General features: G+C 41.0%; 1 protein-coding gene across 1 annotated transcript in view; it reads left to right on the top strand.

The window, feature by feature from the left end:
* Window positions 1-1,895: 1,895 nt before the first annotated feature.
* Window positions 1,896-26,444, top strand: part of GNB4 (G protein subunit beta 4) — a 59,762-nt gene continuing 35,213 nt past the window's right edge. The window contains exon 1 of the mRNA XM_042457421.1: window positions 1,896-2,102. The gene's annotated coding sequence lies outside the window, so the exon portion shown is untranslated. The remainder of the gene's footprint in view (window positions 2,103-26,444) is intronic.

Genomic DNA, 26,444 nt, shown 5'->3' with positions numbered 1-26,444 from the left:
TCTGGAGATTTCTAAAGGGGTGTTCTCTGTTTTTAAAAAAGTGGTTTTTCTTTTTATTTGCATTTTTCTCCACTTTCACAGGGGTCCTGTGGAGGGCCCACTCTCTTAATATCACTCTTATTATATCTATTTATATCCTACTGCCCCAAAATTGGGGCTCAAAGCAGCTTACAGCGTAAAAGCACAGCACAACTGTTGTTCTTGTCCTTGTTGTGTGCCTTCAAGTTCTTTCTGACTTATGGCAACCCTAAGGCTTGGGGTTTTCCTGGCAAGATTTGGTCAGAGGGAGAGGGTCACCTTTGCCTCCCCCTGAAGCTTAGAGAGTGTGACTTGCCCAAGGTGGGTTTCCACAGCTGAGCAGGGATTCAAAGCCTGCTCTCCAGAGTCCTAGATCAACATTCAAACCATTATGCCATACTGGCATACAAAAGTGATGGCATAGTGAATAAGACTCTGGAGAGCAGGGTTCAATCCCCAGCTCGGCCATGAAACCCACTGGTCATGAAACCAATGCTGTCAGCCTGTTGGGAAGGCCATGGCAAACCTCCTCTGAAGAAATCTTGCCAAGAAAATGCCATGATAGGTTCACCTTAGGATTGCCATAAGTCACAAAGGACAACATTAAGGGCTTTATCTCTCTCTTTTAATTGTATTATATGGCCTATAGATATATAGATATAGATATATTAAAATGAGTGATGAGTTTTAACACTGTCAACAGTTTAATTTTATCAGAACTGCAACTTTTGGATGCTTGCAATTGTTCTGTGCTTTTATGTTTGCTGCCTTAGGGTCGCCATGAAGTCAGAAATGACTTGAAGGCACACCACCATGAAATTCATCGACATCCTGCTTTTGCCCCCCAAAATTGGGGACTCAGGGGCTGTGCAGACTGGCCATTAAGGCCGGCTTGGGGGCGGAGTTGGGGCATGAAGCTGGACTTTCATACGCAGAAGAATCGTGAAAAACGTTGCTTTTGAACGGAAGAAAGTAAGATTGAAATGACAAAGGTTTACGCAGACAGGACGAAATCCATTGTAAATGTGTACATTTGGAAAACCAAGTTGGATGATCCTTTTGTAGGCTATTCTTTTGTATATTACTTGCTGGAAAAATAAAATTAAAAACAAAAGCAATCCAAAATTGTTTGCAAGATAAAAACTGGTCATTTGTTGAAATGGGAGAGGTGGGTCACCATCCCCTCCAGAGTTGACATCTTTAAGGGCTTTTCATATATATATATATATATATATATAATACAATTTTTTATCTTTTTATCCTCTTTTCTAAAAAATGTATATATATAAAATATTCTCTCTATCTGTCTGTATAGAATATATATATATATATATATATATAATACAATTTAAAAAAAGATTAAATGATAAAAACCATAAGCAATTGTATGTATATATAGAGATATATATAGAGAGAATATATCTATATATAGGCATAGAAAACAGTTTTTCTTTTTATCATTTTTTCACCTATATATATATATATATATATATAATTCTCTCTCTTTCTCTCTCATATTATACATATAGATATAGATAAATTACTTTTAAAAAAGAGAGGAAAAGCCCTTCAAGATGTCATCTCTGGAAGGGATGGTGACCCCCCCACATTGCAGTGGGCTGAAGCTGGAGATGTTGGACAACGCCCTGATGCCAGCCTCAGCTGCAAATGAGAAAACCCTTTTCTTCTTCTTCTTTCTCTACCCCTCCCTTTTTCTTTCCCTCCTTCTTGTGTGTGTGTGTGACTCCTTGGAGGGAGTGATCCCAGCCCCAAGGAAAGCTCTCTCTTTCTCTCCTTTCATGTCCTTTGACGTCAGAGCCTGGGAACCATAGCAACTGTCCATCATCACGTTGGATGAGCACACGAGGAAGAGGAGGAGGAGGAGGAGGAGGAGGAAGAAGAAGAAGGAGTGCTCCAGTCTGCAAAAGCCAGGCTTCTTCGGAGCTCTGCAAAGGCACAATGGGAGCAGTTATTTTGTGACATTACCAAGAGTTGCAAACTATTAGTATTATTATCATTACTACTATATTCAACACAATATCCAGCCTGCAGAGCAGAAGGACGGGAAGGAGACCTTAAGAAAGGTTGGAGAAAAACGCAAGTATTGTGCATAGATGAGAAGTGTGGGTTTTCTTTTGCCTGGATCTGCACTGGAGGGTTAATCCGGGTTGAGACTGGTTTAACTGCCATGGCTCAAGGCTATGGCATTCTGGGGACTGTAGTTTGGTAAGGCATAAATGGACCCTTGCAAAGCAGGAGATGCTGAGCTTGCATTAGAGATTTTGCATGTGTGAGCATCTAATCCGGATCGAACGCGCGATTAGGGGTGCATCCGCACTGTCCAAACCCACGCAGCATTGAAAGGATGTCTCTGTCTCTCCCTCCTCTTGGGAATCCCAGGCTTTGTAGTTCTGCAAGGGCTCCCCTGCCTCTCTCCAAACTGCACATCCCAAGGCTCTGTAGCAATCAGTGGTAGTCAAAGGGGTGCCAAACCGGATCCTTCCAGCAGTGTAGACGCCTCCCGATCCTGACCAGAACAAAAGGGATGATTGGCATTGTTGCAAGGGAGGGAGACGCCCCTGGAAGACTCCACCAGAGCAGCTCAAGAAAGCCATTGCCTTCTTCATCCCATAGGATTCCCCCCTCCATCCTCTTCCTCCATCTTGACTCGGGCTGTCCTCCTTTTCCCGGACACGCCCTCCACTCCAGCCTTCTGCCCAACATTAGGCATTCCCAAACCGTCCTCCATTTTGAGCATGGCTTAAGAAGAAGAAGCAGGCGTTGGCTAGATCTGGAGCTTTTGCATGCCCTCCATTTTTTGGCTGGAAGGTCCTCCATTTTTGCCTTGTCCCTGGTCACCTTGGAATGGAGGGAAGCAAGAGAGTGACCAGGCACGTCCTCCTTTTCCAGGACACGTCCTCCATGCCAATCTTCTGTCCCAGGAGGCATTCCACAATGTCCTCCATTCGGGGCATGGTTGAGAAAGATGAAGTTAGTGTTTGGAGGTTTTGTTTCAGCAGGTCCTCCATTTCGAGCATAGCTGAGAAGCACAAATTGCTAATTTCTAATTTCTAATAATAATGATAATAATTTTTTTATAGCCCACCTCTCCCAAAAGGATCGAGGTGGGTAACAATATAAAAATACACAATAATATATAAACTACATACACACTTAGAATAAGGAGCGTTTGGGACTTTTTCTTTAGGCAAGTCCTCAATTTTGACTGGAGTGTCCTCCATTTTGGGCATGGCTGAGAAGCCCACATTTCTAATTCCTAGGAGCGTTTTGGGCTCTTCTATGGGTGGGTCCTCCATTTTGGGCACAGCTGAGAAGCCCACTTTTCTAATTTCTAGGAGCGCTGGGAACTTTTTATTGGGCAGGGCCTCCAATTATGCTGGAAACAACAATCCCCAGGATTCCATAGTCCTTGAGCCGTGGCAGTGAAAGAGGTCTCAAACCGGATTAGTGTTCCCGTGTGGATGCAAGGCCACCGTTGCTGAGCAAATAAGTCAAGGTGAATCCAAAAGGATCCTTGCCAGACAGGAGATGCTGGGCTTACATTAGGGATTTTGCATGACTGAGAAGGAGTGGTCTCAGTTTTTCTTTGGTCAGGTTCTCAATTTTTGCTGGAAGGTCCTCCATTTTGCAGTGCCTGGTCCTCCTTTGCAGTTAGGACACCTGGTCCCCCTGTCCTCATGCAGCAGCCAGTTTGCATCCCTTGCTTCCTTGCAGAGCAAAGACGGGCACAGTTGGTTGACCCCCCCCTCCACCCCCCCAAAATCCTTATCTTTCTTTGAACATGGGTGTGACAGTGGTGGCACCCATCGCCTTGCCGCAATGAAGAGCTAGAGGAGGATGAGGATGACGGTGCTTTGGGTAGCCCAGATTAGGCCCCCCCTTCCCTCGCCTCTATAGGACCTGGATTCAGGTGGATCAGCATTACTTAACAAATTCCTTGGCGTTTAAGGGGTAAAGGAACATAGGTGACTGGCTTGCACTGCTTTATGGCTGCTGTGCGCTTGTGTGCTCAACAACCCAGGGTTATTCAGATGGTGAAAATAATCCAGGTCGAATCAGGGTTGTATCTTTGTTGTTCACATGCATTTTGAATGCATCCCATTAAGATTTTTTTTTTGAGGGGGGTTGCCCCAAACAAACCCCAAAACAACATGGGAATGACCCCGAGTGGTTGTAGGTGGTGCCCCTGTTTCCTGGCAGCTGCAGAGGCTGAAAACGGGTTAGTTCTTTCGTCCTCGCATGCCTTCAAGTCATCCCTGATTTATGGCGACCCTAAGGGGAACTTATCACAGAGTTTTCTTGGCAGGTTTCTTCAGAAGGGGTTTGCCCTTGCTGTCCTCTGAAGCTGAGAGAGCATGACTTGCCCAAGGTGACCCAGCGGGTTTCCATGGCTGAGCTGGAAATCGAACCCTGATCTCCCAAAATCCTAGTCCGGCATTCAAACCACTATGCCACATTTTTAAACCCTAACTTCACCTTTTCGAATGGTCCGTTTGGCCAAACTGGCCACCTATGCATAGCTCCTCTGAAGACATGCTGCTTCTCCTTCCCATCATCTTCTGCATCCAGTCACTTTTGTAGTTGAAAGGTCAGGCTCCAAAAAAACCCAGCCAGAGCAGTTATCTTATCATCTAAGTGACCAAACCCAGCAAGGACCATCTTTCCATAGGACCATGTTTTTGCTAGGTGATTACCTTGCAAGATGTGGTCTTCATGCGCAAAAGGGTACTGCACCAGGGTGTGTGTGTGTGGAAATCCCACATCCATAAAGCTGTGGGGATGTTTAATATATTTGGAAATGTTGCAATGCATGCATGTATGTATGTGTGCAACTTCAAGTTGCCTGTTGACTTACTGCAACTTCATGAATTTCATAGGATTTTCTTAGGCAAGGAATACTCAGAGGTGGTTTTGCCAGTTCCTTCCATAGGGAACAGTATGGCCCACCGCAGTCTCCTGCATCCTCCTGTTCCCTCATTTTTCTGTCTCTGAACATGTAACAGACACAAGTAGAAACAGTGGTTCTGGCTATTTTCTTAGTTGGTACAAGTGTGGAGATTGGAGAATGCAGCGATTTATATTTTGAATAGGTTTGTAGATTGTGACTGCATACCACTGATATGAAAAAGAATGTATTTTTAAGTATGGGAATATTGGACTCTACTGTTAGAACAATACTTAGCTAGCACTGACTAGCGTGAGCATCCTGCTGTAGTCTCCAAGGAAAGCCTCTTTAAGGACCTTATCACACATGGGGGGCGGGTTGCAGCTCAGATCCGCAGTCACTCCTGTTCTAGCAATGCAAAGCGTGATGTTTTTCCACACCAGATCCAGAGTCACTCCTCTCTAGCAATTCGGACTGAGGTTAAAACGTCATGTTTTTCCACACCTGGTTGCCTTTCTGTTGTCCTTCCGAAGTGAGGGAGAAGAGAAGTCAGTTCGATTCCAAGCAAGTCACGTGATGCGGACTCAAGCAATGGGGAGTGAGTGCACATTGTATTACCACACCAGAGCATACTGTGAGCAGTCAACGATTCGAATCGGCCCCCTTGCACATGCTCAGTGGGGCTCTGGATGCTGTCCTCCTTCCCTGCCCCCTCCTTAGCTGTCATCCTTCATCAGGGTCTAGGATGAAGGCAGGGGATAATGGGATAGCTCGCTGCGGGTTGCTGGGGCCAGGATCAGGATGCAGGAGCAGTCAGGGGATGATGGGATAGGTGGTTGGGGGTCCCTGGGGCCAGGATCAGGATGCAGGAGCAGCAGGGATGGTGGGTTAGGTGGCAGAGGGGGCAAGATGGGGATGTAGGAGCAGTCAGGGGATGATGGGTTAGGTGTCAGGGTGAAGGAGAGGAGCAGATGGGGTCTAGGAGAAGGCAGAGATGATGGGATTGGTGGGAGGCTGAAGGAGGGGAGCAGATCAGGGTCTAGGAGGACGCAGGGGATGATGGGATCGGCTGGTTGGCAGAGAGAAGGAGATGGCATGAAGGAAGAGGAAGGGGGTGACGGAGCAGGATGCAGGGGCCAAGGGGGGTGGCATCGGAGTCCTTTTCCACACCAGAACAAATCGCAGTGCAATCGAAGGCAGCCTGGAAGCGAATTCTGTGAAGCCACTTTTTCCCCGTTTTTACCAAAATGAGGGGTGACTTCAGAAACACTGCTGAAGCAATTCGCAAGGGGCCCCCATAGAAATCAATGGCGTCTGATAAAACAGTCCCTTTATGACATGAAACCACATCGTTGGAAGTGCAATCACTTCGGAAGTGAGCTGGAACTGAGCAACAAAACCACCCAAAAGCTCTGTGTGATATACTCCTTAATGTCTGCCACCCTAGCCTACAGAATTATTACTATACCCAAGCTCAGGCATGAAAGTGTGCTTAGTATATTTACATGAGATGTATATATAGGCTTTAAAAAAGACAACGAAGTTTGCCTGTTGCATCTTATAAACAGAACTGCCTGTAAAAGAGTGGGACCATAAGCGTTTTTCAAAATGCAGAGATAATATGGTGCCATGGTCTGAACTACAACCACTTCTGGCAGGTCTAGTACAGTAGATTTGGCTGGCTGGGAGATTACAACATGCCATTCCTACTATGATGAATGTTGTTTCTGCCACGTTGATTCCAGAGAATATGAAATGCAAACCAGGTGGAGTAACTAAAGCATTTCCCCTCTTCTTCATTTTAAACATTCTTTGTAAAAGATACCTGCTATTTGTGATTCTGTAGCTACAAGAAAGGCCTAAAGAAATCTCCCATCTGATTCTCTATTGTAATATCTACAAAGGTCTATTGTGTGTATGTGTGCACACACTTTCAGGTTGCATCTCTACTCTACAAATCCCACAGGCAAGGTATTCTTAGGCAAGGAATATTCAGAAGTGGTTTGCCATTTCCTTCTTCAGAAATATAGCCTACAGCACCAGATATTTCTTGGTGTTCTCCCATCCAAGTACTAACCAGGGCTGACTTTGCTTAGCTTCCAAGATCAGATGCCATCTGTTGCTTTCAGGGTATTTAGGCCTCTAAAGGTCTTATCAGGTGATTATTTTATTGAGCAAGAAGTGCACCATTTTCAGGCAAATGTGGTGCTACATTAAAATATATTTTACACAACTAGCTATTCCTATTCCAAGAGTGAAGAAGGTGCTATCTTTGCTAAGCACTAAACATTTGAGAAGCAATCCCCACCTCAAAATTTTGTAGATTCTTTTTCCTCCGTCTCTTACAAAGCAGTCCTGTGCTTTGGAATAGCATTCTCCGTATTTCCAATGTGAATAACAATGATGCAAACAAGTTTGCATGCACTAGGACAAAAGTACATATGACATATGTGCAGCAGTTGTAGTCATGCGAATCTGGTAAACAATAACTGTTGTAAATATAAATATGAAAATGTAAATAACTGTTGAGGAGGCCTCCTGGACCACAACAGGACCACAGTTTGCAGCGAGGGATTTTAAATTCATTCATGCAACATGATCCCAATAAAAATAGTAATAGAAGCCAGACTTAAAAAAAAAAAAGAAGAATCAATTTTTAAAAATTAGTTATTTTTTAAAGTCATTTGGTTTAAACCAAGGATTAAACTATGGTTTAAATCAGCCAGCCCTGCTTCAAAGCTATTGTTAGCCCAAGGGTTAGAGCTGATATCATATTGATGTCATTTATTTTAAAAATATTAACTTGTAAGTCCAAGGTTCTTACCTACTGCTTTTATCATATTATTATAATTATTACTACATTTGCCCCACTTTAATTTCATGGGACTCAGCTGATATACAGACCACCAGCTGCCATTTTATTCTGCCGACAGCCTTGTTAAGGAGGTTAGACTGAGAATGTATGCCAGTCTCAGGGCCACCCAGTGAGCGTTATGGTTAGGTGGAGATTTGAACATGGATGCTCCCTCCTCCCCCCTCCCCCGCCATACCTCACCCACTAATTTAATAAAACAAAATAAAAAATACTAGCCTAATCTGCAATCCTATGGACATTTACCTGAGTCTCAGTACCAAAATATGTTGTGGAATGTACTTCCAAATTGTTCTTGCTGTGCTTGATATACTTTTCATTTTATTTTTCCATTTTGCTGACCAAGGAAGGCTCTGTAACTAAAACATTTGCATAACTGTAATTCATATTATTGGACTCTGTACATGTAAGGCAGATGAATATAGGAAGGTGTATTGGTGTGATTCTTAGCTTTGTTCTCAATGCTGGGCATCGTGCTGACTCCATCTACAGTCCTCACAGATTTATTGTGGATGTCCTGTACATACAACTCTATATCTGCATAAGCTTCATCATAATTAGAATTCATATTCTAGTTCTCAATTTACTAAATCCAAGGAATACAGTATATACTCGCGTATAAGTCTAGAAATTTTAGTTAAAAAATTGACTCCAAAAAACTTAAGTTGACTTACCTGCAAGTCAATCTATAGCTCTTATTACTTTCTCTCTTCTCCCTCATCCATCCAACCTTTACTGTGAGTGCAGTTATGCCTGCCGTAATTTTGTAAGTTCTTTGGCATCATTTCCCCTAGCTTCATCTTTTAGATCCTTTGCTACGTGCCCCTAAGTTTTACCCTCGATTTATCCACAGGACATATCAAAATCCATAATTTTTGCCCCCAAATCTGCCTTCAGTTTATACATGAGGTTAACTTTATAGCTGAGCATGTATGCTGAGAACTGTATGCATGCAGACTTTCCCTTTCTAGACATGTCACCGGAGAGCATATAAGCAGCATGTTATATAAGGAGCTAAAATGTACAAATTGATCCTATGTGTATTTACTATGAAAAGTAAGTCCCACTTCATTTTAGTAGGATTTAATCTCATGTAAGTGTGCATAAGAGTGCAACTATGCATTCCAAGTCGATGCCTGTTTATTGACAAGTGCAAGCTGTTAAATTTAGTTATGCTTATTCACAAGTTAACCATTCACAAGATTAAAGGATTACTCTTAAGTAAAGTAACACATGCTAAACAAGAAGCCTAAATCTTGGTAGTAGTTTTCTCTCCCAGTTAAATAAATCTTAGTTAACTGAATAAATTATAAAAAATAAAATTATTAATTTACATATATTTGCATATTAGAAAAACAAATTTCCAAATGAAAATATTTCCTATAGCACAAAAACATTTTGACATGCAAACAAAGCTGTTTTCTTCAATTGTGCTCCCTTGTATTTCTGGTAGATGTCATGATGAAAAAGGCATTAATTTTTCTGTTCTGAACTGAAGAACAACTTTCATATCTACACTTCAATTTAAAATTAGATAGAAATCTGTGCCTTTATTTGGGGGAGGATATTTTTAGTAATTAAAAGTGTTTTGATTTGACTTTGATTAACTGTGAGAGGCTGCAGTCAAATGCATTGGTACAAATGCCCCATTGAATAGGGCTGTGGTGCCGACATTGCAATCATGCTCAAAAATAAGCTCAGTGAAACTTGGACTACCAAGTAAAGAAAGAAACATACAATATATGTATATAATAGGATATTTAATGTCCATTTCCAAGGACATTGCCTCAGTATTGTTGCCTTCAAGCCCTTTTTTGAGGGGCTTTACAGTGGCAGTGAGTTGGGCTTAACTATGTAGAAGAAGATTCTGGACAAAATCAAATTTTGAACTGATGACATTGTTATTGCAGCTCAAAGCGTATCCCTGATCATGTATTGCCGTTCTTGTCTTGCCACGTGTCTATATGGAAAAATGGCATGCAACCACGAAGGTCAAAAAGTTACTTTTTAACAATTCCCAGAATCCTAGCTGGCTCGTGATACCAGAAGCTGTAGTCTGGAAAGTATCTTTTCCAAAGTCGTGCAAATCCAAAATATTGCAGTCAAGTGATTTTTCATAATAAAGAAAACAAATTCAATTTTTACTGGTTAGGTGAATTGATGGGACACTGAAAGGATGCTCCATTGATGTCTATGAGACTAATCAGTAAAACTGAATTTGTTATGTGTTATCAAATCAGTTTGAACTAATAATGAGCCTATGGATGAGAAACACTTTTTTTGACAGCCAGCGTGGCATAGTGGTTTGAGTGTTGGGTATGATTCTGGAGGGTTCAATTCCCAGCTTGGCCATGAAACCCACTGGGTGACCATGCTCTCAGCCTCAGGGGAAGGCAATGGCAAACCTCCTCTGAACCAATTTTGCCAAGAAAGCTTTAGGAAAGAGTCACTGTATGTCAAAAATGATTTGAAGGCACACAATACACACATAGATCTCCCAGACTCAGGACCTGGCTTCCTTGATTGAGTCAATCCACATGTAACTCCGTCCCCTCTTTTCCTATTGCTTCCCACCTATCCCAGCAATACAGCTGGCACTCCTTATCCACGGATTCAAGCATTCACAACCTGAAAATATCAACGATGTATATCAATTCCAAAAAGCAAACCTTGGCTTTTTGATTTTATGTAAGGGACCCCATTTTACTATCCATTGTATTTAGTGGGGCTTGAACATCCATGGATTTTGGTATCCACAGGGGACCTGGAGCCAAAACCCAGCTGATACTAAGGGCCCACTGTATCATTACATTTTCCAATTAATCATGCTGTCTCATGATGTGTCCAAAGTATAATATCCTCAGTTTCGCCATTTGGGCTCCTAGTGAGTTCAGGCTTGACTTCCTCTCCAACCCATTTATCTTTCTGGCGCTCTATGGTTTCTGAACATTCTTCTACCATGTTTCAAATTAGTTGATCTTTTTCATATCAGCTTTCTTCACTGTCCTTGTAATGACCCTGTATGATTGTTGTCTTCATTGTTTCCTGGCACACTAGACACATTTATAACACTAACTAACTCACAGACTCATGGGGGAATCTCTGGGCCAGTTCATCTGATCTTCTTTTTGGTTCCCTCACTACATCACAATACTCATCCATATGAGTATCTACTAACCTTGGCTTTAGGCAACATCCTTGCCTTCTCCCCCAATGTGACTATTGTTAAAACTGAACTTGTCACATCATCTCCACACTCACAAAGTTTAGCATTCCTGTGGACATTCCCACACACAGCTTTATAGGTCTCTTCTTGGGCTTTCTACTCCAAACGTGTATCTGAGGTAGAAGGTTCAAGTTTACCAAAGCTCATGCTACCAACTTCTCCCTTTCAGTTAGAAGATTATCACACTGGCAAAAAAGACAGGAGCATAGCGGTATGCTCCTGTGAATAGCATGTGATTACGCGAAGATTAACACACGAAGACACGATTATCCTGTATTTATCCCATGAATAAAGAGGAACTCTAGTGCCACTTTTTATTCATGGAAAATCTGTGTGAATAAAAAGCGGCACTAGAATTCTTCTTTATTCACAGGATAATCGCAGCATTGCATGACGCTGTGTGATAATCTTTGCGTTATCGTGCGATATTGATGGGAGCATCCTGTCTTTTTTGCTGGTGTGATAATCTCCTTAGTCTCAAATGTACTGCAAGATCCCTTTGCACACTGATTTTCCAAACTAACATAGCTATGACTTTGAATAATAATGATGATGATAACGATGGTGTTAATAATAATGTTTATTTGTATCCCACTTTCCCCCCAAAATTAAGACACAGAGTGGCTTAAAATTTAAAAGAACAGTACAATTAAAAATATTTTTTATTTAGGGCCCGTACAGACAGGCCAAAATAAAGATGCTTCAGGTCACTTTGGAGGTAATGCTGTTTAAATGACACACACATCTTAAGAGGCCCGAAGCTGTGCCAAAGCTACGCTCCAGCCTTTAGGACTAGAGCATGGCTTTAGCACGGCTTTCAGTCTCTTAGGATGCATGCATCATTTAAGCAGCATACTTCCAAAGTGACCTGAAGCAGCTTTATTTTGGCCTGTCTGTACTGGCTCTTAGTTACAATTGCAAGAATAACATTAGCACAAAAATGGAGACCAGAGTTCATTCCTAGTCAAGAGGAATGGTTATTCAAAGTGTATGATATAATAGAGACGGATAAAATGACACAAATATTAAAACAAAATTCAGTGGAGAGCTTGAAAACGGAATAGTCCTTGGTATATGAATTTTTGAAGGAGGAAATGGGGTCTAGTGGCAGTATTGAATACCTAAAAGAATTATCTGGATGAGATAGGATGATAGAAAATAGATATTTGTTTCATATAAGCATAAACGTTAAAATACTGTTTTGAAAGTAATAAGCAGAGATTGAAGAGCAGATGGGATCATAAGAATGGGTAAGATTAAAAGAAATGCGACAAAACCAGCACTAAAGGGAAGGAAGTTTGAATGGATGTAAAACTGTAATAGAGAGTAAGCGTATGCGGAGAAGAAGTATGAGTACTGTATGTAGGAAGATGTTTAAAAGGTAAAACTTAAACAAAAGAGTAGAAAGAGAAGAGGTTTTATGATAACAAGAATGAAGAAGATGGGGCGGGGAGATAAGGATTGTAGAAGGTAAAGTAGATGAATGATTTGGGATGATATTAAATGAATAGAATGTGAAGGTTGAAGATATGAAGATTATGGGGATTGTAGTGGTATGTAATGTTTAAATAAAATGTTTTATGGGTTTGTGCGTATGCCTGTATGTGGCTGGAAACGATTCATGTACTTGATAAAAATTTTAAAAATAAAACATACAAAAGTGATGCATTAAAATAGAATTAAATTATTACAATATTAAAGCAGATCACTCATTAAAAGAATAAAATACAGTTTCAAAAGTTAAAGTGTTTAAAACAGTACAGTTTAAAACAGTGCAACAGCCCAGCCCATTCTTAAAAGACTTTCTATTTTAAAAGCCCATCCGAATAGAAAGGTTTTAGCATGCCAGTGGAAGAATAACGAAAGGTTTGAATTCTATTAACTGTTGCAATGGAGTTTGTCACACGGGAGGAATTTCTCTTAATTTCGAATGGAAAGAAAGTGGGGCCAGAACGCATTCATGTGAATTCGTTAGTTCAGCAAATTTACATGAATTCGAATTGCGTTCGAACTGACTTCCCACTGCCTGAAAATAGCTTGCCACTGCCTGAATTTGCGTGTGGTAGTCTGACGCAATAACATGAAACCCTATGATTGCATTCGGACTGACTTCCCATTGCCTGAAATTGCGTGTGGTAGTCTATCACGCAATAACTTTAAACGCCATGATTGCGTTTGGATTGCCATTGGATTATACTTCTAATTTCCCTTGTCTGATAACGTCCAATGTCTTCATTACGCGCTTTAAAACTGCCAGAGTGAAAAATGGAGAGGGCATTTGTACCTTGAATGGTTGTGTAGAAGAGGGCATTTCAACAGGTGTTGCTGTACCTGTTGCATAACAAGCAACACCAGCTAAAATTTCTTCTTCTACACAGTCATTAAAGGTATACAGGAGCCTTCTTCAGTTTTCACTCTGGGTGAGCTCTGGACAGTGCTTGGATGGGAGACCGCTGACAAATACCAGGTGCTGTAGGCTGTATTTCAGGGGAAGGAACTGGCAAAAGCACTTCTGAGCATTCCTTGCCTAAGAAAATCCTATGAAATTCACAGGGTCGCCATGAGCCAACAGGCCACATGCAAAACTCCCTAGGGAGATACTGTTGGAGGCAGGGTGACCAGGTGTCCTAACCGCCAAGGAGGACATGGCACTGCAAAATGTAGGACATTCAAGGAATATGTAGGATATGACCAAATCAAAGCCAAAAACACTGGTATAAATGTAAATTTTTGCTTCACATTCATGCTCAGAATGGAAGACATTTTGGAATGGACAGAAGGTTGAAATGTAGGACTTATTATTATTATTATTATTAACCTTTATTTATGAAGCGCTGTAAATTTACACAGCGCTGTACATGCAATCCTTTTAGTTAGACGGTTCCCTGCCCTCAGGCTTACTTGTCATGGAAAAGGAGGATGCCTGGTCACCCTGTGTTGGAGGGCAGTTTCCTTAGGCTTCAGCAAGGTCTGTGCTGGCCAGGGCTGAAGGAAGTTGCAGTTCAGTATCTGGTGGCACACTGCATCGTTCATTCTTTCTTTCTTTTATATGCTGCCTTTCTCTTGGAAAGAAGAATTAATGCAGTTTGACACTGCTTTAACTGTCATGGCTCCATCCCATGGAATCCTGGGGTTTGTGGCACCAAACGCTCTCTGACAGGGAAGGCTAAATGTTTCACAAAACTACTAATCCCAAAATTCCATAGCACTGAGCCATGGCAGTTAAAGTGGCATCAAACTGCATTCACTTGTGTAGTGTAGACCCAGCCCTTGTCTCAAATAAACCAAATCTCAGAGGTGCTGATTGCAGTTTTGCCACTTGGGCTGAGTCTGCATTGAAGGAATAATCCAGTTTGACACCACTTTAATTGTAGCGGTTCAGTGCTATGGAATTCTGGGAACTGTAGTTTTGTGAGACATTAATCTTTCTCTGACAGTGAGTTCTCGTGCCACAACAAACTACAACTCCCACGATTCCACAGCACTGAGCCATGTCAGTTAAAGCAGTCTCAAACTGGATTATTTCTGCAGCGTTATAGAATTAATATTATTATTAACCTTTATTTATGAAGTGCTGTAAATTTACACAGCGCTGTACATGCAATCTTTTTAGTTAGACGGATCTCTGCCCTCGGGCTTACAATCTAGAAAGACATGACACAGAAGGAGAAGGGAGTGGTGGAGGGAAAGGGTAAGAGGTCCAGCAGTTCCTCTCAACCTCCAAGGCCTGGACCAAGGCAGATGGACTGAAGGGAGGGCATGGCTTCAAAATGGAAGGTTAATCATTATCCAGGGAAAATACATACTCTCAAGTAGGATAATACATATACAATACATAGCAATACAGGAAATGGTTTGATAAACAGGCACCAAAAGAACATCAAATAGTAAGCGACAATTATGCAATGCCTGGTCAAGGCTTCTCTGAACAGGATGGTTTTCAACTCCGTTTTGAATACCGTATATATTACTGTATATAATATATTATAATAATACTGTAAAATTGTATATATTATTGTATATAATATATAAATAATAGTGTATATATTATTATATGTATACATAATACTGTATATAACAGGGGTAGGCAACCCTTTTGAGCCGGGGGCTGGGTTGCTGTCCCTCAGATAACGGGGGGCCGAAGCCAAAAAATAAGTAATTAAATCATTTTTAAAAGAAATTAAATATATAAATAAATCAGGACAAAATTTTCAAATGGAGGACAGTTTTAAAAAATGGAGGACATGCGAAAAAAATGGCTGATTTTTTTTTAAAATGTTCATATAAATGTATGTTTCTGAGGCTTCTATAGACAATTGCCCCCCAAAGGCCCCAGCAGCAATCGGCGGCAGGACCGGGCTGGGGCCAGTCTCAAGGCCTCGCTGGGCCGCAGGTTGCCTACCCCTGGTATATAACATATATATATATATATATAATACTGTATATAATAATACAGTATATATTATTATATATATATACATAATACTATATACATATGTGTATATATATATATATATATATTACTGTATATAATACGGGATATTTTATATATATATATATAATACTGTATATATTATATATACATAATACTGCATATAATATATATCTAATAATTCTGTGTGCATATATATATACACATAATACTGTATAGAATATATATATTTAATAACGCTGTATATAAGAATACTCTCTGTGTGTATATATATATATACTGTATATACATATGCTATATATATAAATATATACTGTACAATATTGTATATAATAATTCTGTATATATATTATTATATACATAATACTGCATATAATACATACATATATATATATTATAAAGTATATGATAATACTGAATATACTCTCTCTATATTATATATAATACTGTATATATACTGTATAATACTCTATATTATTATTATTATTATTATTGCCATTGTCAATTTCATTACGTATTAAGAAGAAGAAGAAGAACAGAGAGAGCACTTGAAGTGTCTTCAGGGAGAGCAAAAAGGACAGAGCCACCCACATCCCCCTCCCCCCTATTTCCCAGAGTTGCCTCGCCCTCCCTTCCATCCTTTCAGCCTGTGGACTGTTCCATTAGAAGGGAGCCGCGGGGGGAGCCTGAGGCTCACAAACAGAACGCGTAGTAATGACGAAGGAGGGAAGGAAGGGAGACCGTTTGAACCGCCTTCGAACTTGTAGCCGCGGGCGGCGCTTCGATTGGCTGCCTCGCCCTCTGGGGGCGGGGCCGTCGCGGGTGAGTGACAGGGCTTGGTGGCGACGCCCTTTGCGCCCCTCCTTCCTCGTCTTTCTCTGGAGGCGCCTCGTCTTCCGCGTTTGTCTTTCCAGAGGTAAAGCCGAGGCCCCTCGGAGCCCCCTTTTCCCGCCCTTTTCTTCGAGGGGGCGGGGGAGGAGGAGGAGGGGGAGGGGTGGGAAAAGGAGGAATAATAACAACGTTGCCTTTGTCGTTATTGTCTTGGAGGCCCATAGGGAAGCATAGGGATGGCTTGGCCATAGGGAATGGTTGAGGGTTGCTTGCCCATAGCGAAAGATAGGGATTATTTGTCCATAGGGAAACATGGAATCACAGAACCATAGAGTGAGTTGCCATCCACTCCAACCCCCTTCTGCCATGCAGGAACTCTCAATCAAAGCATCCCCATTGACAGATGGCCATCCAGCCTCTGCTTAAAGGCCTCCAAAGAAGGAGACTCCAGCACACTCTGAGGAAGGAGTGTGTCCTACTATTGAACAGCTCTTAGTGTCAGGAAGGTCCTCCTAATGTTTTGGTGGAATCTCTTTTCCTGTAGTTTGCATCTTTTGTTCTGTGTCCTATTCTCTGGAGCAGCAGAAAACAAGCTTACTCCCTCCTCAGTATGACATCCTTTCAAATATTGAAACAGGGCTATCATATCACCTCTTAACCTTCTCTTCTCCAGGCTAAACATTCCCAGTTCTCTAAGTCGTTCTTCATAGGGCTTCATGGTTTCCAGACCCTTCACCATTTTAGTCACCTTCCTTTGGACATGCTCCAATTTCTCAGCATCCTTTTTAAATTGTGGTACAGCCTTAGAAATACTAGGAAAAGGAGAGGAGAAAGAAAAAGGGGAGTGTGCATGAGAGGTAGAGAGAGGGAAAGGTAGTTGTTGCTGAGTGTCTTCAAGTCTTTTGTGACTTATGGTGAACCTATCATGGGATTTTTATGGCAAGATTTGTTCAGAGGAGGTTTGCCATTGCCATCTTCTGAGGCTGAGAGAGTGTGACTTGTCTAAGGTCACCCAGTGGGTTTCATGGCTGAGCTGGGAATCCAACCCTGGTCTCCAGAGTCATATCTAACCCTCAAACCACTACTAATATTCTGACTATATCTTTAAAAAGGAACCTGAATTGTTCTCATGTGGGTCATTGATCTGTCTATCTCAGTATGTATTATATTTTTGTGTGTGGGAATGAAATGTGTGTATTAATATATATCTAAAAACCCTTACTACTATATGACTTTATGCACTATAATGGTAGGTTATATGTAGAAGTAATCTTACCAGGAAACCACCATGATAGGTTTGCCTTGGGGTTGTCGGAAACATCTTGAAGTCACACAACAGCAAGAACAATAGTCTGATGCATTGTAGTGTATAATATAATATTAAAAAAACTAATGAAAGCACTCCCAACCTTCAAATCAAAGACATTATTTAAGTTTCTATACATTTCCCTATGTAACTTAGGCCAAACTGCGCAACTTCCCTCTGGGGGGAAAAGAACCTGGGAAAAGCGGGTTCTTTTTCTGCCGCAGGGCGGATGTAACAAGTGCGGCAATGGCGCATTAATATGTAAGTGCCGCGCAGCGACGTGTGGACGCCATACGTCGCTTATGTAACAGTGGTGCCGTCCATCTACATAGGGTGCCACCATTGTTATGCTGACCATAGATTCTAGGGTTAGGGACCTTGTGGTTGCCGCGCGGTCCCTAAACCTAGAATCAGCGCCAGTATGTCACTTGTTGGTGGTATGTATCATGCCTTAATCAATATTAACCCTGACTAGCATCACCTCTTCAGGGTTTCATGTAGGAGTCCTTCCTGACCTGGAGATCTGTGGTTTTCCTCTGGTGTCTTCCACCCAAGTCTGTACAAGGCACAACTCTGTTTTGATTTTGAAATTTGACATGTTCAACAGTGTTAATGGTGACACTTCCAACTCAACCTAATGCAGTTTTATCCAAAGTGTCAGCATTTTATTTTTATTTTTGCATTAAGATGGTGTTATGCTATAGTCCAAGATGGTGTAGAGTTGTAGTTGCAATGTTTGGATTAGGGTGGGGAAGATCCTCCGATTAAACCTTTCTCTTCATGTCATTTACGGGTGGTCTGTTTATTAGATTTACATCCCCCCTTTCTTCTAAAACATGATCCAGACTTTGGGGTAACTACTGTCTTTAAACCCCATGGGCTTCTGGTGTGTATTGTGAATGTATTGTGAATGTCATCCCCCCCCCCCCTGGGTGTGATGGACTTCCATTCCCATAACACCCTGCCCTTGGCTGTTATTTTTGGGCTGGGGGGAATTGCTCCCCAGCAACATCTGGGCTACCATTTTCCCCCCATAATTTAGCCTGTGCTTTTTGCAGGCATGGGTAAGATATAAATTGACAGCATGTAACCCCTATTTTATACAGTGAGATTTAATTCTGACTAAATGCACGTAATGTTTGATTGGTTCTCCCAAGAAAATGCTCAAAAAGTTGTGGTGTGAAGCTATACAAAAAAGATCCATAAGATGGCCTTGTGGGAGAGCTTTTGCTGTTTGTCTTCAGCAGGATTCGGATTTTACCTTGATGTCTTCATATCGAAGTAATTGACCAGGTAGTAAATCTGTGTATGGTGAACATGGAAGAGCTGTTATATTTGGCTAGATTTATTGAATGTTCTGACAAGAATTACAGAGCATTATGTCATTAACACAGAGTAACTGTACTTGGGTCTCATTCTTCTGTTCTCTCCCCTGCCCCCCTAGTAACGTGCCTTAAATACTGCATTATTCATATGGGATATATTCATGTCCAGATATAGGTGTATGTGGAAAGGATGGTCTCACCTGTTCTCCATTTGTTTAACCAGTTTTTTGATGCATCTACAAAATCATGTTCTAGAACTGTCTGGAATAATCGCTTTCATGTAGTTCCATGGTTTTGGAGAGCGTTTCACATTTATTGAGCTATTATCTATATCTGGAGTTAATTTCAGTGGACAGATAAAAAAATGGAACATGGCGAGGGGGCAGAAAATGAGTAAGATTCTCTTGGTCATAGTTTTACATCCTTCCTATCACAGCCAGAATTAGGGAAGCCCATTTAGTGGATGCATGTGCATATGAAGAATGTATTTTTCTGTCAGATATATGTTAATGGGCAGAAAAACAATGCCCACCTCTGTTATTTGTTTCATTTTTTTAATGCAGAATAAAAGTAGTTTTAGGGGAAAGTGAGAGGAAGACCACATATTTGGCACAAGGCCTATTTATGTGTAGAACAAGGATTCACAAAAACAGTACCTGAGGTTTTGAAAGCCAGATAAGGTTCAATAATTGTGAGCTGTAAACTGCCCTTGGTTTACTGTAAAACTAAGTCATGCAAAAACTCAGCTGTTACTAAGCTGCAAGAATAATACAGTACATCAGTTGTGTGGGAATGATATACTGCATTTGTGCTTAATCTTACAGTAAGTAGATACTGTAGATCCAGCTAAGGAAGCTGGCAAAGGTACTATATGAGGTAGTTTGCCCTGGCACCTGAACTGAACAAAACCATCAGTGTTTACTATGGTTGTAAATTTTCATTGTCAGCATCATTTGGGAGTTCAATTCTTTGAAATAATAATAATAATAATAATAATAATATCTTCCCTACCTCCTTATTTTTTTTATTTATTGAATTTATATTTTGCCTTTCTCCCAAGATGGGATTCAAGGCAGATTGATAGTAAAAATACAAGACAATCAGTTAAAAATACACAACACCAGTTAAAAATACATGATATTAGTTTAAATAACATGTAAAACCAATGTGTATTAAAGCAATCAATCTATACTTTAAAAAATATCAAAGCAAGTGAAACTATGATTCCCATCCTCCCCAACTGCTTGTTGTGTTATATTCCCTTGCTGTTTGTCTACTACTCTGGGAAGCAGTCAACAGCAAAGTACGGAAGTGAGTAGCGAAAGCAGAAATTGGGATATGATGCCTTGCCATACTTGAGCCAATGGAAATGCTATGATACCTTACTAGACAGATCATATTGACAGCTGTGCTTCCCATTGGCCATCTCTGCAGCAGGTTAAATATCAGAGGTTTGGAAGAGGTTTTCTGTTTCTCAGCCACCCAGCTCCTAGACCTCACAAAAGCAAACACTTTGTAGACCCTCTGTTGGCAGAAACAGAAAAGATGATGGGAAGGATGGCCTGTTTTGGTGCTGAGAGGTCCTGGATGTTTTGCTATTAAAGTTAGAAATTTGAATTTTTTCCATACCTTTAAAATTTTCTGCTCATCTATTCTGTTCTAGCTTCAGCTTTAAAAAGGAGCAAAAATTGACTGATAGATCTGGAGTATGGCCGGTGGAGGGCAATCAGAATGGTTAAAGGTCTGAAAACTGTGCCACATGAGGCGCAGCTTAGGGAGTTGGGCATGTTTAGTCTTGGGAAGAGAAGGTTAAGAAGTGGCATGATAGCCTTGTTTAAATATTTGAAGGGATGTCATATTGAGAATGGAGCAAGCTGTTTTTTTTCTGCTGGTCCAGAGACTAGGATACAGAGCAGTGAATTCAAGTTGCAGGAAGAACTGTTTGACAATGGAATACGCTGCCTTGGAGTGTGGTGGAGTCTCCTCCTCCAAAGGTTTTAAAACAGAGGCTGGATTACCATCCGTCTGGGATGCTTTGATTGCATCTTCCTGCACTGCAGGGGGTTGGTCTGGATGCCCCTTGGGATCTCTTTTGATTCTATGAGTCTGTGATTCTATACTTACGCTGCTGTATTCTTATATAGGTGGATGTGAGCTAAGCCATAATAATTAACTTGCACATATGCTACTTGATAACTATAAAAATCTTATTTGTTATCAATGAGGTGTATATTCCTTTAATATTTTCCCACTTGCATATGTGTGCATGTGCTTTCAAGTCGACTTATGGAGACCTCATGAATTTTTCATAGGGTTTTCTTAGCCAAGGAAAACTCAGAAGTGATTTTGCCATTTCCTTCCTCTGAAATACTGCCTACAGCACCTGGTATTTTTTGGTGGTTTCCCATCCAATTACTAACCAGGGCTGGCCCTGCGTAGCTTCCCAAATCAGATGGGATCAAATTCCTTTAGGATATGTAGTAAAGAACATAGCTGTGCATCCAACGTCATAATTGTTTTACTCGTAATTCATGGCTTACTATGGAGCAGGGAAAGCCAAACAGAAAGACTGGATTTGCTGCATTCCGAAAGCAAATTCTGTGTCATAATTTTCTTTCAGTCAAACTATTGCAGAAGTCTCTTGTTTATTTTCACCTGTAAGGGGACAAAAGCACACATTCCGAAAGCAAAACTCTATGCATTGCCAGTCTGCCTCTTAGCTGGCAGTATGTCCCTTGCCCCTGAGCAGTGACCATATACCTGGCAGGTCTACTTAATTCTATAGGTGTTGTTCCAATCCTGATTATCAGTGTTTGGAAGTACACTGATTCCTAGGTGTACCTTTTTTGCTGTAGATGATTAGAATTTTAACATAGCTGACTTCATGGACAGTAGGTTATAGTAATTAACCTTCAGTTTTCCAGAGAGAGACAACTGTTTTCTCTTGAGTATCATTCTTGATTTGCTGACTTTTTTAAAGGGTTGTGTGGGGGCTTTTGGTTTTGGCTATGTGCCCTCCCTGAGCACATGATCTAAGTGAGAGGGGAATTTGCTGAGTCACTGATTTGCTTGTGGGTGGAACTAGTACCATTAGTGCTGTATAACTGCTACCTCAGTCTTACAAGCTAGGTCTGTGAGGATCAGCAGCACACGTAGTCATATCAGTAAGAGGTGGACAGGAGCTCCACTAACAGGCAAGGCCAACAGGCTTTTTGCATGGCCATGGTGAAAGAGATAGCATAAAGTGAGCTTGTGTCTGTTGGGTTAAACCTCCTAGTCCCAAAGAATCTTTGGGGAGAGTTTGTTGGGTTAAGGCTGTTGCGTTGCTTGAAGTGAGGCTGATTGTTTGTTTGAGTTGAGTGGAGCAACAGTGTCAGTCATCAGGGAATGTTCAGTTGACTTTAGAAGATTAAGCACATGGAATAGCCCCTGCCAGGTCTCCGCAGAGATGTGTGATGGTGGTAGAGAAATCCCTGCAGAAGAGTAGAGATGCAGTAGTTTGTGGGCCTGGCAGGATGACTCAAGAAGTGTGCAAGAGAAAGGCCGACAATACTCATCAAGCCCACTGACCATTACCCCTTCCTTTTGATCACTGTGGGAACCCATGATGCTGCAAGGCATAACCTTCAGGATATTACAGGGGATTATACGGCTCTGAGTATGAAGCCGAAGGATTTTGATGCACAGGTTGTCTCTCCTCCCAGTTGTAGGACACAGCCCAAGAAAGAAGAGAAGAATAGTAGAGGTGAACAACTGGCTCTGCAGAAGGTGCTACTTGGAACAATTTGGCTTCTTGGACCTTGATCTGTGATTTCATGAAGATGGAATTATGTCAAGTGATGGGTTGCATCTCACAACATTTGGCAGGAACATTTCCCCTAAAATCTCACAAACCTAGTCAGGATGGCTTTAAACTGAGTTATGTGGAAGAGGGAGACAGTATTTTTCAGGGCAGGAGTTCATCTGATGTCGGAGATAATAAAGCCTGAATGTTACAGAGAGAACTGAGCAAATAGTACATAATCCAACAGTGAGAGGAAAAAAACCTTAAATAAGCAGCTGGGGGAATAACCCATGTACAGAGCATGGGAAGTAAACAAGATGAACTCGAACTCTTACTAAAGCAAGGCGAATATGAAGCCTGGTGGGATGAGTCTCATGTTTGGAATGCAGTAATAGCATAAAGCAATAGCACAGTAGTAATAGTGGAGTATAATCTATTCAGAGAAATAGACCAAACAGGAAGAGAGGAGGAGCAGCATTATATGTCAAGGATTATAACAAATATGAAGAGATCCATGACTTAAGTCCTGGAAACCAGGTTGAGAGCATCTAGGTAAAAATTAAGGGGGAGAGAAGCAACAGAAATGTCATTGTTCAGGTCTACTACAGACTCCCAAGCCAGATTGAGTACCTGGATGATGCTTTCCTGGGACAGATGGCCAAACATTGAGAAAGGAGAGGTGTAGTAGTAATGGGAGATTTCAACTATTGTGATATTTGTTGGAAGTCAAACCCTGCATAGAATATAAAGTCCAACAAATCCCTCATTTGCCTTGCTGACGGTTTCACTGTCCAGAAGGTGGAACAGGCAACAAGAGGATACGCTATTTTAGATCTTATCCTAACCAAAAGTGATGATCTGGTTAATGAGGTGGAAGTAGCAGAATTCTTAGGTGGAAGTTACCATGTTCTCCTGGAGTTTGTTATACAGAAGAAAGGGGAAGCCAAACATAGTCAGACATGCATTCTAGATTTTAAGAAAGGTGATTTCAGTAAACTTAGGGAAATACTGGGTGTGATTCTGTGGTCAGCAATATTAAAAGAAAAGAGAGCTCGTGATGGATAGGAGTTTTTAAAAACTTATATTGAAGGCACAATTTCAAATAGTTCCAATGAGGACAAAAAAAAATGGGAGCTATCTAAAGAAACCAGGGCCTGTTACAGACTGCCAAAATAAAGCTGCTTCGGGTCTCTTTGGAGGTATGCTGTTTAAATGATGCATGCATCCTAAGAATCCGGAAGCTGCACCAAAGCTGCACTCCGGTGCATAGGAATGGAGTGTGGCTTTGGCGCGACCTCCGGACTCTTAGGACCCATGCATCATTTAAATAGCATACCTCCAAAGAGACCTGAAGCAGCTTTATTTTGGCAGTCTGTAACAGGCCCAGGATGAATGACTGAAGAACTGCGCTAAGGTTTGAAAGGGACATGAACAAGAAATATAAATGGGGAAATCACTAAAGAAGAATTCAGACAAATAGCCAGCATATGTAAGGAGAAAGTCAGTAAAGCTAAAGTGCAGAATGAGCTCAGGCTTGCTAGAGAGGTTAAAAACAATAAAAAGGTCTTTTTTGGTTATGCCCATAACAAGAGAAAGAAGAAGGAAATGATAGGGCTGCTGCATGGAGAAGTTGACGAAATGCTAACAGGGGACAGAGAAAAGGCAGGACTACTCAACATATTCTTTGCCTCAGCCTTCTCTAAAAAGATCAGTGTTCAATCTTGGGAAAATGGAGTAGATGATGCAGCAGGGGAAATGCAACATAGAATAGGAAGAGATAGTACAGGGATACCTGGTTACTCCAAATGAATTCAGATCTCCAGGGCCATTTTAACTATATCCCAATGTTTTGAAAGAACTGGCAGAAGTTATATCAGTACCACTGGCAATAATCTTGGAGAATTCCTGGAGAATAGAGAAGTCCCAGTAGATTAGAGGAGGACAAATGTCACCCCTATCTTCAAAGGGGGGGGGGGGCGCAAACAATTACATTCAGTTTGACATCAATACCGTGAAAGATTCTAAAGTAGATTATTAAACAGACAGTCCTTAAGCACTTAGAAAGGAATGTAATGGTCACTCAAAGTCAACATGGGTTTCTGAAAAGCAAGTTATGCCAGACTAATCTTGCTCTTTTTTCTTTTGGATAGAATAAGAAGTTTGGTAGATGAAGGGAATACTGTGAATGTAGCACACCTTGATTTCACCTTTGACAAAGTCCTCTGTGATATTCTTGCAAGGAACCTAGTAAAATGTTGGCTAGACAGCTACTGTTAGGTGCATTTGTAATTGATTGAGAAGCTGAACCAAAAGGGCAAGAAGTGATTAGCGCAGTAACGTGGATGACGGAATAGAGGGCATGCTTATCAAATTTGCAAATGAAACCAAATTAACCAATACCCCAGAATACAGGATCAAAATTCAAAATGATTTTAACAGATTAGAGAGCTGGGTCAAAACTAGCAAAATGTAAAGTACTACAGGATGAAATGTAAGGTACTACGCTTAGCCAGAAAAAAAATTAAAATGGACAGAGCGGTGACACCTGGCTTAACAGTATATGTGAAAGGGATCTAGGCGTGTTAGTAGGTGACGAACATGAGTCAGCACTGTGATACAGCAGCTAATAAAAGCCAATGTGATTCTAGGCTGCATCAGTGGGTGTTTAGTATCTAGATAGAGGGAAGCAATAGTACCACACTATTCTGCTTTGGTCAGATCTCACCTACAATACTGTGCCAAGAGATGGTTGTGCTATATGTATTGCTTCATTAGTGGTGGGGAAATGTATGATTGCGATTTAAACTGTCTAGCATCGGTGAAATTAAGCATTGACACATGTAGAGTAAGTTGTCTTTTGCATCTCTGGCAGTGAACAATATAATTTCACATTATCAGTCGTCCCCAAACTAGTGCCCCCTGCAATTTAGGACTTCCTTGGCATAATTCACCTTTATATTCTGTTCATGGTTGGATCTGATGGGAGTGGCAATATAAAACATTTGGAGTACATTAGGTTGGAGAGACAATATCCTATACCATTTTGAGCTCGTAATAGCTTGCAGGTGTATGTATGTGTGAAGGAGTGACTTGCAGAATTTGCCTGGTCTTAGAAGAAAAAAGTATAGTAGTCTGTTGTCTATATTGCATCCAGTGGTTAATCTTTGGTCTTCTTCCAAATTCTGGTAGTTGTAATAAATAGGCTTTACATACAATGTATATTGGCACACTTTCCCTGTACATGGAAGTTGCCTCACTTCAGCAGCATACCCATATGTGAAATATCTCATTGTGTCTGTGGAGAAGCACATCCTTTTGAGACATGACATTCAGTACAGGTTTGTTATGTTGATTATGATGTCAAGTTTTGCTTTATGCAGTTAGCCTTTTTTTGAGCTAACATTTTAGTATTTTTTAAAATCTTTGTGGCTTTTTACTTTGTGGAGTTTGTGCTATGTGTAATGTTTTTCAGACATCACATTACCTTCCAGTGACGCAAGAACAAATGCTCCCATGCTCCCCCAGTGAAATTATGATTTACTCATGATTTTTGCATCTTTTATGTCCCCTACTAGTTTTGTCATGCCTGATTGCAAATTGTTTTCTTTTAGGGTAGTATGTTATATTATTATTATTATTTATTATTAACCTTTATTTATAAAGCGCTGTAAGTTTATATGCGATTAAATGTACAGTGGTACCCTGGGATACGAATTGATCGCGTTACGAAATTTCCGGGATACG

Source organism: Sceloporus undulatus, chromosome 3 (assembly GCF_019175285.1).
Source record: "Sceloporus undulatus isolate JIND9_A2432 ecotype Alabama chromosome 3, SceUnd_v1.1, whole genome shotgun sequence".
In the NCBI taxonomy this organism is placed as follows: Eukaryota; Metazoa; Chordata; class Lepidosauria; order Squamata; family Phrynosomatidae; genus Sceloporus; species Sceloporus undulatus.
Note: the sequence above shows the minus strand (reverse complement) of the source record. Positions and strands in the feature narration are given on the sequence as shown.